This window comes from Notothenia rossii, assembly GCF_949606895.1.
Source record: "Notothenia rossii genome assembly, chromosome: 4".
NCBI classification, from domain to species: domain Eukaryota; kingdom Metazoa; phylum Chordata; class Actinopteri; order Perciformes; family Nototheniidae; genus Notothenia; species Notothenia rossii.
The window spans coordinates 85,092,575-85,110,432 of NC_136902.1; the positions used below are offsets into that span (position 1 = coordinate 85,092,575).

Sequence of the window (17,858 nt, forward strand, 5' to 3'; positions counted from 1 at the left end):
AAGGAAGAGAAAGGAAGATGAAACTAAATAAGAAATGTCTGTTTAGTGTTCTGCAGAGCAGGACAAAAGACATGGGGAGGAAATATAGTTCTTGTTGTATAACATTCAATCTCACTCTCCAGGTTTAATACAAAACATGGACCGGTTTAGGCCAACATGATTATTATTATTATTATTTAATAAACAATGGTACAATCCTAAAATGAACGTCAGAATTATCTATTATTGCCATGTGTGAGATTATAAAGCAGGTATTATTATTTTTTGACGGAACTCTATTTTTCTTCTGGATTACGCTTTGACATATCACAAATATGTTTTTTCCATAACAGTTTACAGAGGTCTCGCTGCCGAAGTGGAGGAAATTAAATGTCCATATTTATTTACATTTTCATCAGTAACAGTAAAAAAAGGTGACAAACACAGTTCTTTTTAAGGCAGATCATAATGGTTTACTACACAAACCACCATTCTGTTGCCAAAAACAACCAAATATAAGTGGTTTTGTAAAGAAAATTGTTGTTTTTTTGTTTAAATTTACATTGTTGAAGTGAATGTGGAGCTAAAGCGATGTCCAGACATTAACCAGTTCAAGAGGAAATACAGAGAAATAATTTTCTCGAGGTACAGGGATGGGGAAGGTGTTTGACTATGTGTACGGATGTGTAAATGTGTGAGTATGTAGGTGTGTTTATGTATACGCATATATGTATGTATGTGTGTATGTACATATGTGTATATGTACTGTATATATGTCAATCAACAGGTAAAGCAGATTCATAATAATAATAATAATAATAATAACAATAATAATGATAATTATTGCAGATTATAGATTATAAATAAATCATTTAGGGACAAGCTGGTGAGATTAAATCAATTATACTTCTTCTCACTCCTTTTCGAACACTATATGTGGGACTGTTTATGTTGATAATGCTGTTGTTGTTGTTGTTGTTGTTGTTGTTGTTGTTGTTGTTGTTGTTGTAAATGTCATTTTTTGTTTTTGATTTCTCTTACTTGACTATGCACTGTAAAAAAAATGTGTTTTGTAATTATTTATTTTACTTAAAATGTATCAATCAGTCAATCAATCAATCATGTGTTTTAACAACACGCTGTAACTCAAAAGAAAATAACTCTAATAGAATTCTAGTAATACTAAACTTTTGTACTCTTTCAAATAATAAATGAGCAGTGAATATTGAACTAAGGATGTCAATCACTTCCAACAAAGTAGTTAATACTTTAAGTGGAACACCAAACTGCCCCGGCAGAAAACACAGGTGTTCTTTTATTCCAAATGAAGAATAATTTTTCTCAGTAAATCCCCCATTACAGTACCAGGGAGACAATGCAGGAGCTCAGTAGGATTGAAGGACATCAAACACTTGCTTTAGAGTCTGTCAAATCCATAATAGCTCCATGTGCATCTGTGCCAACAACTCCTCCAATGACTGCATGAAAGGCTGGTTGAAGAGAGCACAGGGAAATTATGAAGTTAAAGTTATGAGCAAAGTAGTTGAATAATCGTGGCATTGAACTGAATACATACTTTCATCAGTAGGGCAAAACATTGCAGTTATTTAAAAGAAATAAACATTTTGCTGTGACGGTTACAAGTGTTACAAGGTTACAAGACCTCAAGCCCTAAACTGTTGCTACTAAGTATAACATGTTTGAAGAGAACATACCCATTTACAGGTTCATATATGTACTTAGTGCCTCTACTGTGACATGTTTACATGCTTTAATGTTCAAAAAGGTCTTGATTGAAAATACGTGTTCACCCTCTGTCTGAAACCAGAGCCCAGTCTCCTCTGATTGGTTAACTGGCCGGCTCTGTTGTGATTGGGCAACCGCTTAGAGATGTCTCACTCCTTAGCCGATCACGTACGATGTGTTGGAGCGCTAGCCAATAAGAGCGTGAGTGTTACACAGTGATGTCACTATGTTCCAGAAGAAAACAAATGACTATAATGGAGGTTTTAGGCAGGGGGGGAGTGTGTGTGAGAGAAACTCCCTCTGTGGGGTTCTTTCAGATTTAAGCCTGTTCAGACTGTTTACATGCACAAACACCTATATAACACACTATAGGAAATGTGAAACAACAACATTAATATAAAAGGTCCTCTTTAAAGGTGGGCAATAAAAAAAGTTTGAAAGTTACATAACTGCCTTGTTTTGCATTTGGAGTGAAATGAGTAATGCAATTGTTGAGTTCGGAAAAAAATCTAAATCTGATTTGGAATTCTATGAATAGAGACCCATAACACAAGGACAGACGAATACATTAACGTGAGAACCGGAATAACACGTTTGACACAAGCCTGGAATATCCTTCATAACCCAGAAAGATGTGGTTCAGACGAATGCATTATTCCTGCGATAAAAGTCACGCAAAGCTCTGTTTGAAAAGTTGTCGTTGTGAATAACTGCCAGGACGTGTTGAACCACTGAACCGCCGCCTGTGTTGTGTCCTCTCGTGCTGATATTCATTTCTGCTGACAGTCCTTTCCCAAAACCCCTTTATCACCCATTCTCCTGGACATATGTTGTGTAGCATGTCAAAGGAAGGTCTCTCTCCCTCAATCACGGGAATTCAGCCTTCCAGACGCAGACAACTTTTCAGGTGTCAGGAAAGTATGTTGCTGACGCTTCAATCGGCCGCCCCATTTAGTGCGACGATAAGGAAAAAGTTAAGCATGAGAGAGAGAAAGAGCAAAACAATAACACGGCGACTTGAGTGAGTGACTGGCTCGACTTGTTATTGAACTGCGCAAAGCTGACAAATAAAAAAGCGGATGAAAACACAGTATGTCAGTTCTTCAATTTCACGCAAGACTGCCTTCCATCATTGCAGTGTATCCCTATAATAAAGAGCCTTTGCGTATACTGAATAGTGATTACTTCTCCTCCATCAGTGTGCCACGCAGCTGCTGATCTAGCTACTCGAAGGATTCTTCAAACACAGCGGGCGCCTCTCACCTGACCTCAATCCAGTCGTATGAGCACACCTTTTAGATTGGGCGTCTGAAGGCAATTGTTTTCTGTGCCGAAGCGTGCAAGCCTGACTTTGGGCACAGGTCACAGGCGACATATTAAAAGACGGAGCTGGTGTCTTTCTTTTTCACCTCTGTAGTTGTCTGTGCTTTCTCGGATCGACTGGGACACCTGTCACATGAGCATCCCCCCTGGGGTACTGAGCCCCTGAGAGGAAAACAGAAGCATGAAAGACAAAGCAAGAGGAATAGGGCCGACAAGGACAGCTGTCAAACCCCCAGGCAGGTTCCCCAACGTGCTCTGAGAACTGTGGATGTGATCGATACCTGGCTGACGTTGTAGACAAATACACACATACTGTACACACACCCATACTACTCCCTGATTACCCTAACTCACTTATTTACGTGTCCACTTATGGCAGAAAGAAGAATGTCCTGCATCAGCATTGTGCTGCTGGGTCGTGTTTGCCATTAAGCTTTTGATTGCATTATGGGACATAAGCATGATTTATGCAAGTGGGGAAAATGGTGATGCTGCAGAGGGAGGACAGTGCCTCTAAACAGATCACTCAACCCATTTGTAGGTGGATTGTTTTGATCATTGTATAACAGACTTGTATACTGTTTAAATGCACAAACCAAACTATATATTTGTACGAATGATCTTGGAATGATGTCATCACCAGCAGTAAGAAGCTTTTGTTTGGCACCAAATTCTGCTTTTTGTTTGTTTGTTAGTCTTTTTTCTTTTAAATGTACGTTAGTTAATTAACTCAAATTTCAGACCAGCTCCGCATCTGCTTTTTTTCTTTGCACTTTCTCGCACTCATTACTATAAGCTTATACACACGAGATGGCTAAATCGAGGAGGCGTTACCGTTTGCTACAAACCCTGGTCAAATAAAGTTGTCTCAACTTTTTTATAAATGCGGTGGATTCATCCATCTGTGGTAAGTCTGAGCTGTTCATTTGTTGTGGTGTTTTCGTTGTCCATGATTCTTAGAACCGGCAAAGTTAGGTCAAATCTTTTGCAGATACATACGTGTAGTAGTTGTGGGTCAACTGTATATTAAAGGATCTGCTAAGTAATTCATTAATGTTTCATTCCACAAAGATGCCTAAACATGTTTGTTGGACTTGCTAAGTGGCCACCTCTGATACGCCTACACATGTACAAAGCAATGTGAAAAACATACTATTCCAAAGATGATTTAAAGTGGACCTATCATGCTATATTTTAATAATATATTGTAGGGCCATACCTATATAAGGTATATTTATACTTTTTATTTTTCAAAATACCAAACAGATCATGCATTTTAGCCATTCCTCATTTCGCTCAATTGAACACTGTCTTTGCATGGGCTGATTCTGTGAGAACAGCACCATCTACAGGCCTGGCATATGTACTACAGCGTCTCCAGCGCTTTCCAACGGCAATGTCCATGGCTGTCTCCTCCTGATTGGTGGAGTTGGCCCAATAGCCGTAGCGCCACTTCTGTGACGTCATAGAAGTGTTCAAATCTGGATCAGTCTGTATCAGATCCGTTGCAGCCCCTTTTTAAGAGATTTGGCTATGGAGGAAAATAGAGAGGGTTGTGTTTTCTGACACTTGGTGAGTTCCCTGGAACACCGGGGACACATATTCATTTATAAAGGACGTACAAAAGTGCATTTTGCATGATAGGTCACCTTTAATGTGGTTATGTTGTGTTATTTTAAAGCAACATGGACTCTTACATGACACAAAATGACCTCAGGATAGCATTACACAATCCGCCATAAAAATGCCCCCACAATAACCCCCTTGTTTAATCATTAACTCATAGCCTGATCAACTGAGTACGGAGTAATTTACTATTATAATATGGCGTTTGCCCTTTGCATTATGCCTGGATGCTGAGTCAGAGCATTATTCTACATACTGCCTAAGTGTGCTCCTCAGGGCAGGGTCAGTGAATGATGACTTGGTTCTGCTTTTCTTGCCAACTGCATTTCTGTTTCTTAGACCTAACTTGGGGATTGCTCCCATATCACTTCTGATTAAATCAGATATAAGCCTTATGCTCGGTTGCTCTTTCTTTCTCATGATAGCTCTGTCACATCCACTTGCCATTTAATTCAGAGCTCCATCTCTTTCATGTAGATCCTGGTTTTGTTCTAACAGCTTCAGTTAAACATTAGGCACATTGTCATCGTGTTTTGGAGGGATTTGGTCACATCTGCGGTCGTGTTCATGATGCGACAGGATACATTTTCTGTCTATGCCACTCATTCCCCCCCTTCTCCTTTCCCTGTCTTTCTCTTTCTCGTTCTCCAGTTGGAGGGAAATGACAAGCCGATGTTCTGCAGCCAACCTGACACGCTCTATTGGACGGACTTTGGTGTAATGAGTGACAACTGCATGCTAGGCAGTCCCAGCAAATCAACAGTGAAGACAGAGAGAGCGGATCCGCGGGCCTAATGGAAACCACTGGTGCTGTAAGTGCCCGTCTAATGGGCCGGACACACAAACACACACACCAAAAAACTCAGGACGTCAAAGGGGATCATATCCAAGAATATTGTCCGGTCTTTGCTAAAAAATAAAACTAAGATTTCTGTAGACCGCTATGTAAGAGTCAGAGAAAAAGATGGACCTTCAAAACAGGAGAATATGCCTGTGCCACGGCTTAAGGGACATGTTGTGCCGATTAATAATTCATGGTCGGACAATCAGACAAAGACAGTCAGTTACCAGATTGTTTTAATCGCAGTGTGGAAACACAGCATAGTCAATGCTGCAGGGGAGGGCAACTCCGCACTTCTTTGCACTTCGATTATTTTCTGTACTTCCCCCTTTTTTTCTAGATGGACCATCTGACCACACCATTTCTTCACTTCCCTTAGGCAGAGCTGGTGGTAGACAGGGTCATTAGTAACCGTCTGGACATGTTCCCCAAACTGCACCCACTATGGGAAAACCACCCAATATTAAGCCATGCACCTATCATATTTTATTTCTTGCAAGTCGATGATTGCTGGCACCTCTGTTGACAGGTGTAGTCTTTAAGTCCCCAAATACCCAGTCCTGAGAATAACCTTAAAAAAAAGTATCCTGGATCTCCAACACCCGTTCCATCATCCCTCAGAGGCTGCTGAGGGATGGATGGAGAGAGACAGGGATCCTATGAGAGAGCTTCTTGTCTCCTTTAATACACATGAGACCAGCAGGAAATAGTGCTTTGTGAGAAGTAATCAGCCATAAAGAATCTGACCTGATCACACCCCTCTTTGTTGCGGTCACTTGCAGAGGGCAACATCAGATTATCTTATTTGGAAATCAGTTTATTTGGCCCTTATCAGGTTATTGAGCTGATGGTCAGTTATGTAAAACACATGCAGAATACAACCCTCTTTTTCTGCACTTAAATGCGGTAACAGCCCTTTTTGATTACCGAGTCCATTAGATTCCAGTTGGTAAGGGCCTATAAAGTGGCACTTAATAAATGATGCTCTATAATGGTGGCAGTTCACAAGTACATTCAACCCGTAAGTAATGCTGTCATTTTCTCACCTGTGTGCAGGGTTCAAGTTATAAACTGAGTCTTTAAAACTAACGTGCACACACGCACACACACACACACACACACACACACACACACACAGCAGCAGCAGCCCTCTACTTTCTACAAACTAAGTTAAATAGGAAAAGGTTCAACTACGCACACCACATAACAAATCATCTCGGCTCGCGCAGCACACTCACAGGCATCTATTGCGCAACAATGTATTGCGCACCTTGGAAGTGAAGTGCAGGCATATTGTCATTTAAGAGAATGCCTAGTTATTTTGGAAAACACGTTTTTCTTTTAGCCTATTTTCCTCGTTAACGTAAAAAATACTCATTACATTGACACATGCATTATTTGTGATTAAAATAATGGTTGTTGGTAATGTATTAGCGACCCCCACAGATGATTTCACTGCGTCCGTGGGAGCTCAGACCCCATTGGCTCCCACATAACTCGAACCCTGCCTGTGTGGGTGCTAAAAGGTCCCTATTTGCCCTAAATGAGTAGTGAAAATGGGTTGCTACTGGGATTGTGGTCTTTGACTAGCTTTTGGCTGAGCTAAATGCAGATTGTTTGTGGTGGGAAATCGCTGATCTTCTACTTATCCCTGCTGATACTCTTAGAAGCAAGAGTCCTATCAGAGAGGCATGTACTGTATCATAACAGCGCGCAATCTACAGTATGTGCCCAACAGCATAACGTGAGTTTCAACTCCAATTATGAGGTTCACTTTACTCTTGCCCTGCTTGGGGTTTCGCTTGTTTCTCACCATAAGGTAACCGGCTCAATTACAGGCATAGTGGAAAACACATTAACCGTATTTCAACACTGTTGCCTCAAAAAGAGAAGGGTGGAAAGTAAAAACGAAATGGTAAGTGCTGTTTTCGTGTTAGACCTAAGCAATGTACTCTTTCCCTCCCCACGGGTCAGCATGACTCATATTGATGATTTCCTGGCGCATGTTTAAAAAAAAAATGAAGAATTCTCTCTCTACCTGGGCAGGAACTCAAAGCTTGCCCCTGCTGATCGATGCTAGCTCCCTCTGTGGGCACTTTGCCAACATTTGCATTTATTTATGCGGGCGCTCGCTCACCCAACCTGCCCTGTGATATCCTGCCAGTATCAGCAATCTCATCTGCTGCCTCACGACTCGCTGCAAACTCCTATTCTCACCTTAAGCACCCTAACAATCACATGACTTGAATAATGCATGAGCTCCTCACCATACACAAATACATACACATATATTATAATGAACAGGATAGTGTGATGCATGTTGGGCTGAAATCAAGTTGTAGACAAGTATGGTTTCTAATATTCACGTAAAAGAATCAGTGTTAGAAAAAGGGTGAAGTTACGGCAACTGCTAGGAGCGGAAATGGCTTTGAATGATAAGGAACATTTAATGCATCATTATCCCCGTATTATAGTGTGTTATTCTCATAAAAGTGCAATTTTGTGAATGTGAATGGGATTTCTTAACATCCCATCCCACATCATGTCTTGATGGGCAACAGGTTTGACTGTCCCATTAATTCCAACATTTTTGGTGCATTTCTGCCAGCTATGGTTGTATTCAATCAATATTAACGAAGTAAACAAAAGAACAAACAAGCTAATGGGAAGTTTACACCTATGAGTACATAGGTCCTACTGTTGTTCTATTAAGGTGTTGACTTGGAGTACTTATGTTATCCTTGGATCCTTTGTGTGTTATGTATACTGCCCGGACTGCAATGGATCATTTTCGATGCGTTTGTCATAAAACATGATATTACTTTTTGTGAGTGACAACACACACGTTTTTTTCTCCATTGGGATTAAAAGACATTAATATTTTTTGCGATGAGGGATGATTTTCATAACAAGACGAATGTTAGATTGAAAACAAAATATTCCTTTTTTCTTACCGCTCTTCGTCCTTAGTGTGAGATGAGTGTTGTGTACACACCACCATAGCCTTGAACAGTTGGCGCGGTTCCACGGTAAATGTGTAGTTTGGCTCGCAACATCAAGTAAACAGAAAAATGACTGGAGGTATGAGGGAATGCTAAATCCCTGTTAATCGACTGTGGAAGAATGTAGACAGGGTTAATGTCAAGGTTGCAAAGATTAATATAAAAATGTGATTTGCTACAGTTTGCTGATTATCTGATGAAAAGCATAATTACTAGTGTCAGCCACTGAAAAAGGTCAAATTGACTTGATAAATGGTGTTAACCCATTAGTTACTTGCAATCTGACAAATAAAACTGATTGATCAGCTGACAAAATGTTATTATTGTTAATATAGAATCAAACAAATTGCATTTCATCCCATTATCCTCACACCCCATTAAGCAAATCTGGTCTTGTTTATTCTTTATTCCAGCAATTGAAGAAGTGCTGAAACTCACCAGGCTCACTCAGACTGAACTGCCCATATGACACAATGTAACATATAATCAAGACTAAACGTTGGAGTTTACACTAAGGAGAACCAGGACTTTCTGTATGTGTAAACAGAACATTTCTGGCTCTCCGGTTTCAGGCTTTAAGTTTTGGTTCCTGTCACATAACCTGCCATGTTAACGGAGCCCAGTGTCACATCGTGTGAAGGAACGCTGTGGCGTGCAACGCTCTGTCTTTTCTCAGCCTCTTTGTTATTTCTTTGCTGTGCTGTGCGTGTTAAAGACAGAGACAAAGTCATACTTAGTTGCCCTCATGTTTTGGAAGTAGTCCCTTTCCTGGATTCAAATAACTACAAGGCATGACTTTATTTTTTATGAAACAGTATCATGAGAGATGCCATGCCTGCCGGGTCTCCTTGTTCTCTGTAATTGCTTTCACTGCCATCGGCCAGACAGGCTCTTATTTTCCACGCAGGACGTTGTTCGTCATTCTCTCAAGTGAGGCGCTGACCAAAATAAAAGGCCTACCTTTGTTCTCCACAGGCCCATCTCTGAGGATGCCTCACAAGCAGATGTCCAGGGATTAGGCTCCCCCGTCCCAGTGGAAACACACAGGCTCTGTTTACTTTGCTTCCTTGTAAATATCAAGTATTTTTAGAAAGAATCTGTGCTGTACTGCAGAGTGAGTGGACTGCACAGAACAGGCATCAACACACTGGAAATGTTCCATTGTGACAGCAGGAGATGCTTCATCCCACTATGCCTCGACTACAATGTGGCATGGCTTCATCTGCCTCTCAATACTGTAGATGTTGCTGTCAGTCCCATCTGTGATTGAGCTCTCCGTATGCTGCTCTGTGACTCGTCCTGGTCATGTCAGCTATTCGTGTAGCGGGTGGAAACAGAATAATTCCAGTGCTGGGGTTACATGATTATCCATTACTATGAGCTCAATTGAATTCAAAGCAGTCTCTGGTTATTTCCATCACAACAACTTGCCCTGTTAAAGAGAGAAGAATAATACTAGCTAGAAACACAGTGCTGAGTCTGCAGGTAATTCTGCTGGTGTATAGAAGTAATAATAGTAATAGTAGTGTAAGAAATATTTTTTAATTACTAGCTAATGTTCTGATTCTGATGTTAGCAAGCTAGGCTAACTTGTAAAATACAAAGAGATAAATAATAACAAAATGTAAATCAATGACAATTAATAGTCCTCAAAGACAGTGAAACTTAGGAAAATATCCCCCCCGTGTGAATAGTTCATATTCATGTTTGATTTTAAACGTAAAAGAAAAATAATGTACATATACTTCCATGCAGAGTAAAATATTGTAATGATTTAATAAATATAACTCATTACAATATTTTACTACTTGATAACCTATCAATTACAATATAATATAAGATAAATCTGATTAAATTAAAATACATTTTTATTTAATTTAACTTCTAACGTTTACATGAACATTTTATGAAATTAGATTTGATCTTGTTCTGTCATGAAACCCAACTCTCCAGATAAATAAAGTATTCTGATTCTGATGTTCTATGTTTGGTAATGATATCATTCACCACATACCGTACAAAGATTTCTGTTGTTATTTCTGTGTAGGTCATGGGGTGTTTAATTATTTACATGGACTTTCATTGTGTTGCCTCCGCTTCTGCCTCTCTCGCTATCTGTCTTAAGAGCTGTTCTGCCTGTCAGTAACTCTATTCCCTCAATGACTCCCTGCCATCTGGCTTTCTGATGTATTGATACACATTAGCTCCGGGGAGATACACATTAAGTTGTAAGAGAAAATGTAGTTAACCCTCTCTCACACGAGAATCCATTTCCGCCAAGTTGCTTTGCAAACTATTTATGCTCTCTGCTTCATACACACCTATTAACCTATTGTTTCACTCAATTGAATTTGCAAATGAATCTGTTGTGAACCAAACCCAGAGATAAATTCTCCTCCGTGCGGGGTGATTGTCTGTCGTTGGAGTCGTATCAGTTTGAAGTTTGAGGCTTTGAAAGAGATAGTGTAAGTTTGTGTGATAACATGGGCTACATACACATACTCACTCTCACAAGGACTGCTGTAGAGACGTGCAGGCAGAGGCAGAGGTGACAGCATCTAAGACAAGGTGACCTGAAATCTATAAGCTGCACCTTAGCGTGCGCACAGCTGGGAAATACAACAGCGTGCCGACTGAAAACATGCCCACCAGGGCTTTGATTAAACGATTCATCTGTATGCTGATGATATCTGTGTTTCAAGGCTATTGCTGAATGACACCTTTTATTATGTGGCTATGTTTCTAAAGGTGTCAAAAGTAATGTTAATAGACACATAAAAAAATGCGTTCTAGTGAAGCAAAGTGGCTTAAAGAAAATATTTGACATCTCGTAAAGCCTCGATGTAGTTTACGAGCCAGACTGGTAGATTAGAAACACTTGATTGACCCCATATTGGGAATGACAGTTTTTATCATTTCCACTTCCACTGAAAACAAATACCATCATTTCCCATAATATCTACCTATTGCTTTAAGAAAGGTTTAAGATTGTATTCCCCATTTGAAATATATGAAAATAATCTGACTTGTCCGCCCTTAACCAAGACGTTTTTAAAGTCAAACACTCTATTTGAATGATACCCTCTGAGCAGGCGAACAAATCCAGTATTTTACATATCAGAAAAACATGTACGTATTTTTGTGTGTAAAAAATTATACTTCAACAATTTGGCAATCCCTAAGATGTATCTTATTGAAACCCTATAAGCAAGATGGTTAAAAAACAATATTGTTAAACATGAGCTTGGATTTTGCTCAGAACTCTGAAAAACCATTAACAGACAAGAGTTTAAATCGTTGGTGAATAATAGGGATTAAAAGTGCTCTGATATTAAAATGCAGCCAAGGCTTTCAAGCCAAGCTCTTAACACTATCATTAAGACATATATTTACCTTCCTTAAATGTAATTAGAGTGCTCGTCCCATGGGACTGTAAGACGAGCCTGTTCCCTCTGATATGCAGCTAATTGAGACCACCTTGTCTTCTTTAAAGGTCACTTTGTGCTCATCCCCCCCCTTGCTTCTACAGCGCGGCCACAGATACAGAGAATCAGCCTTTCACATATTGGAAGTACTGTGTTGACAGAGGGATGAGAATGTATTCAATGATCCATAACACCTCTGGGTCACTTTCACTGGAGTGGTTGTCCTTGGTTTGTTTTTGAAGGAGGTTTTTTAAGAGGCGGCTCTTTTTCTTTGTCGGAGCTTATTCTCTTTTCCACACTGAAGCCAGCTCCACGCTCTTTCCCCCTCACTCACTTCGACCCCCCACTGTTAAGAGTAAAGGCTCTTTCCTCAAGTCGCTTGGAGCAGACTAATAACAATAACTGCATCTGCGGGATCCAATTTTTGGTTTGACACATAGGGTAATAAAAGGCAGCGACTAACTGCTGTGATTCATTGTGCACGACGCTGCAGTCATGTGACATAATGTTAGTTTGACCTCTGCGCAATGTGTCCATCGCTCCAACACATTGTACCTGATAGGCTAAGGGGCGGGACATATCTAAACGGTTGACCAATCACAACAGATCCGGCCAGCTAAACAATCAGAGCAGACTGGGCTCTGGAGGGTGAAAAGAGGTGCTGCAGTACAGGCAATATGAGAACATTAAAGTATGTAAACATGTCAGAGTAGAGGAGCAAGATACTAATATGAAAATAAAATATGGCCCTTTATAAAATATGTTTAGGCATAACATCTTAATATGTAAAATATTAAATACAATTCTAAATATTTGTGGTAGACAGGTGGACAGTAATTGTGAAATGAACCAACTGTTATTTAAACAGGAATGTAATGTTTGTGCACAAAGAATATATAAAGTTGAAGCGACAATGTAATTGTGTAAGTGTCAAGGTTATAACCAGAGATCAGAAGTCTTAAAGAATGCAAATGTATGATTCATATTCCATCTAATATAATTGATGGATAGATTATAAACCTTAATGTCTTATAAAGTGTGTCCCCAATGACATTGGCCAATGGGCACACTAATGTGTTCTGTAATTGTGTGCACTAAGTAAACAACACTCCAGCAGAGAAATTAGCCAGAGGAGTGCATAAACAAAATGTGTCCCTAAGCTTGTTAGCCCACCTCCCATCACAAACTAATTACAACAAAGTTTGACTTTTCCATAAAACTGCTGCAGCGTGTCCCTGGAAATACAAACACAAAAGGTCTCTGAGTGACACCTGCCAGCAGACAAGGCATCTCTCTGCATTCCCATTAAGGCACATTCTTCAGGGCAATGGACTCTCCTTCCTTTGTCCTTTTAAAATCAAAGGGTAACAAACAAAAAAAATCAATGCTGCTTATTGTGGCTCAGCGTCCACACATACAATAGCGTTGCTAGGGGAGGGGCTAGCGAGGATTTCTGGAGGAAATCAATACATAGTCAGTAATAGTACTAATAACAATGGCGCTAAACTCCACATACAAAATAATTTATACTGCAATGTTTTGTGAAAAGCATGACCTTTGGGTGTATTGATCGATATGCCTTTATCTCTACACGTCAATTGCATGTGCAGAATGATAAAAAGATGTAGCGGAGCGCGGCAGTCACTGCTACTTCTCCGCCTGTTTCGTTTTACTGCTGCAGTTATGGGAAAGGGATTTAATTTGGCTGTCCGATAGTCATTTAGAGGTTAGGAAACCTCTTTGTAAAAGCTGCAAAGGGAAAATGTCCCTCCCTAAGAAAGGAAAACGATGAAGGTAATCACCTCTTGGGTGAAGATAGATAAGAGGGGGAGAGATGAAGAGAGTCCTCCTTCGGGGTTTAGCCCAGTTGACCTCATGGCACTTTGAGATCAAGCGGCCAAAGTCAGAGCTTGATGTTAAAGTCAAGAAATGTAAATCATAAAGCTTTGTTTACAGCGTCGCTCAGAAACATGGCCTGGGCTACGTTATGCTGTTTGTATTGGAGTGCTACTCTTACCCCGTCAGCAGCGATACATGACATAAGAGTCCAGTATTAAGATAACTAACATCAAACTGTGTATTGGATAGGCCATTCACAACCGCTGCATTTTACTATTCCTGACTACTCCCATTAATCACGGGAGATATCATATTTACTTCAACCAATAATAAGTATAAACTCAGGGTTAAACAAATGTAGGCAGGATTTAGGTATAATATCCAAATTCTAAATTGGCTTTGAGACGCTGTTAACGAAATAGGGCGATCTGATTGGACTAAAGCCCTGGCAAACTTGTCTGAAATGGATTAATACATGACTGCCTTCTTGCATGGTTAGTCTGTGTCTTTGAACTTTAATTAAATGGAAACAATACCAAACTAAAACAAATTGTTGCTGTCCATGTTCTTATGTAAATTTAAGAGAACATTTTTTGTTCTGGGGCCATTTTAGGAAATCTCACATTCACTTTGTCAGCATCAATTTATCACACTCTGCTCTCTTCAGCTGAGCAAGCTTTGCTTTTTAGTCTCAGCTTTTAGCTCTAACATTATTCTGCTAACTTTAGCATGCCTCCAAGCATAGAGGTACCATGTTAACAGGAATAGTGCCACAAAATAGAAATAGTTTTGCAAGTGAGACCAATTGCTACCTCAGAAAATCACCATCTTTACATATTTTTAAGACTGTAATGAATACAACTTTAAAGATATGTTCTGTAATGGATGTTAAAATACACCAATATGATTATTTATTCCTCTATTTTCTATCCTGTGTTGTCATAATTTACTACTTCTGACAGCCTTTGTCTGATGTTGCGTCCTTGTGGGTTGAAACAGGTGCTTGAAATAATAGTAGTACAATGTTGGGCGGTTACCTTCTTTCCATCCACAAGACCTAAATTCTCCAGAGCCCAAGGACATCAGCTGCCCTGTTAAAATCTCCGTCTGTCCAGTCCCATCTGTGTAGACACCAGGCTTCGCTTTGTGCTCACAGGTGAACTTCAGCAGCGATCAAGGTGAGCAACCACCTGCACTGCTATAGGACATTTGGGCTCCATAAATGTTCAAGCAAAAATCAAAGTATGTTTCCCGAGTGAGAAGGAAATTACAGTAGTAGCCTATGTCTCCTGAGTAACGGTACGTCCACACGGTTCCGTCGCGTTGAAGCTTGCCGGTGGGCGTGTCTGGCGCGCGACCAACAACCAATCACATGAATCTACCGCCCCGGTCACATAAGCACGTGGTTTGATTAGCTAGCGCTTGTACCGGCATATGATTTTATTTGCTGGCGCTTCCGTCGACGCTTGAAAAGTTGAACTTTTCGAAAAAATTTCGCGAACAACGGAGGCAAAGCGATGAGACGGAACCACAATGCAGTTCGGCAAAGCTTGACGTCACCCCATTCAAAGTGAATGGGAAGCGTCTCCGTTGAAGCACTCGACGGAACCGTCAACCGTGTGGACGTTACGTGACAATGAAATACCAGACTTCCTTGAAATGTAATGTTTCAGAGGTGTTATGATGAATGTCAACGATGGCTGATCATCCTTTAAAGTTGGAGGGTTCATTGACTGCTACCAATTCTATTTTCTTGCAATTAAAAGCTGTGGAAAATAACTTGAGCATTCACGAGCATTCACAAACAAGTGAAAGGTGGTGCTTTAAATAACCAATTGAAAGTTATTCTGGCTCCAAAATCATGGATTAAGGTTTATTTTGATATCAGAAAAGCAAAAAGCTTGCACATCTTCCATCATAGACTAGAAACCCATCTGTTTTGACTGCAGCCCGGGGGAAAAACTAGGTTCTGTACATAGCAATTAGAAAAGCTTGGCTTATTTAAAACCATTGCAGTAGCACTTGCAATGCTTTGGCTTATTGAAAGCAAATGTACTTTTTTAATTGTCATGGTTGAATGCACTTATTGTAAGGTTATTTGGATAAAAGTGGAAGCTAAATGAAATTTAATATCATATTTTCGCATTATTTGTGTATGACAGGAAACTTGAACATTACAAGGGGGCGTTAGTAATCGGTACTGGGAATGTGCTGATAAGACAAAGTGCTAAAGGACCTTTTTCCTTTTTCTAATGTCAGCAACGTGCCAACATGAGGCCAGTTCATCAAATATTCCTCCCAAAGTCATAGTTCCACTGACTAAGCATTATGACCTTTTTAATTCCACTCCCTTATCCGCCCATGATGCTGTATCATTCAGCAATTTTTTTCTGTTCAGTAGACACGGCCGAAACAGACATGACAGAGCTGGAAGAAATCATCTCAAACGTATCTATACATTATTAGGGGCATTCACACCGCAGTACTTTTCCCACAAAGGTTCATGAAAACTTAGTTCAGGAGAACTCTTTAGTTCTCCTCAACTAAGTACAGATCGCGTTCACACCAGAATAAGTTCCTGGGGAAGGATTAGGCAAATGAAGCCGCTGATGTCACTTCTTCCGCTTTGGGTTTACTGGCTGGCCGCAAACAACTTCACGGCGTATACTGCCACCCGAAGTCCCCGGCCGGAAGTCCCCGGAGTTGGGGACTGGCTTCAGTAGAAGCTGCTGGGACTCCCAGCAGCTTCTACTGAAGCCTTCTGAGTAAATCTCCAGAACGCCGACACCTCCTCATCTCCACCGCTCCCATGTTTTCTTTTGTGTTGCCATAAGTTAGTCTCTCTGCGTTTGTGCGCTGGGCTAATTCTAATGCTAATAATGCTAGTGCGAGGATAATAAAATGGCGGCTTCACAAAACTTTTTGTAAGTTTTACGGGGCGTGGTTTGCAATCCGCCCAGCCATAGGACATAGGAACCTTTTTCTCCCACGAAAGTACCTGCTCTCTAGCAGGGACGGAAAAGGGGGTGAAAAACGTTCTGATGAATTAATTTTAGTAACGGCTCTTTTTGGCGTGAACGCGACATTTCGGAACTATATCGGAACTAAAGCGGGAACAGTACAGCGGTGTGAACGCGCCTATTGAAAACGTCTCAAACACAGCACAGTCTTACTCTTGAATTCCTGCCTAAGGTCCCATTAAACAATCACACGAAGCTGCTTAAGCAGTCAGACGCATACTAACTTGTCTTGTTCATTCATGTTCGATGGCGATCAGCGGAAAGGTTTTGTGGACTTCAATTGTCGAGGCAATCTAGATATCTCTGCACGTCTAAATGTCTTTTATTGCCCTAAGTGCTTTGGATCCTGAGATCAAAGAAGATTCATTTACGTCCAAGTAGATGACTTTATAAATTCTGAGCAAGAAAATATCCCTGTTTGCCCTCTATTCTGTTTTTAGCTTTTAGGCTTTCAAGTATGGATGGATATCAGTTCCTTCTGTTGACATTTCCACTCAGCACACTTTGAGCTGCAGTGAAAACAGAGTGAGTCTTAAAAAGTTCGGCTTGGATCAAAAGGTTCACATTGTCACAAAATAGTGGCGCCAACAACACTGATCGGAAGTAAAACAGCAATAATATTGCTCCAAACAAAGATTATTATTTGAATTAAATCAATGCAATTCCTCTATATCTTGGAATTGATCTAATAGCCTGTGAAATGTCCTCTGATGAGATGTAAAAGTTTGCCTCAGGGATTGTCGAACAAAGTTCAAAGTTGCTGTCATGGTGTAAAAATGAGCAACTCATCTACATAACATGCACTGTGGATTAAAAAGAGACTGGAACATGGCCTGCAGAGTTTTCACTCACACCATCAGTATTACGTATCCTATGAACTACTTTCCACAAGAGTTAACAAAGATTGTCCCTGAGGGGAAATTACTAAAATCACATTATCCTAGATTTTAACATCATAGCAAAGTGTGAGGTAAACTTGTCAGAGTTTGGGGGATGAAGACTTTAGCCGAAAGCGGCCCAAATTGTCTCCTGATAGAATGGGAAACATTTTTTGGCT

General features: G+C 40.3%; 1 long non-coding RNA gene across 1 annotated transcript in view; it reads left to right on the plus strand.

The window, feature by feature from the left end:
• The window catches only part of LOC307035904, a 34,017-nt gene extending 23,821 nt beyond the window's left edge, over nt 1-10,196 (plus strand). Inside the window, exons 3-4 of the long non-coding RNA XR_013807234.1 lie at nt 5,326-5,486; nt 9,493-10,196. This is a non-coding gene — a long non-coding RNA (uncharacterized lncRNA). The remainder of the gene's footprint in view (nt 1-5,325; nt 5,487-9,492) is intronic.
• The last annotated feature ends 7,662 nt before the right edge of the window (nt 10,197-17,858 follow it).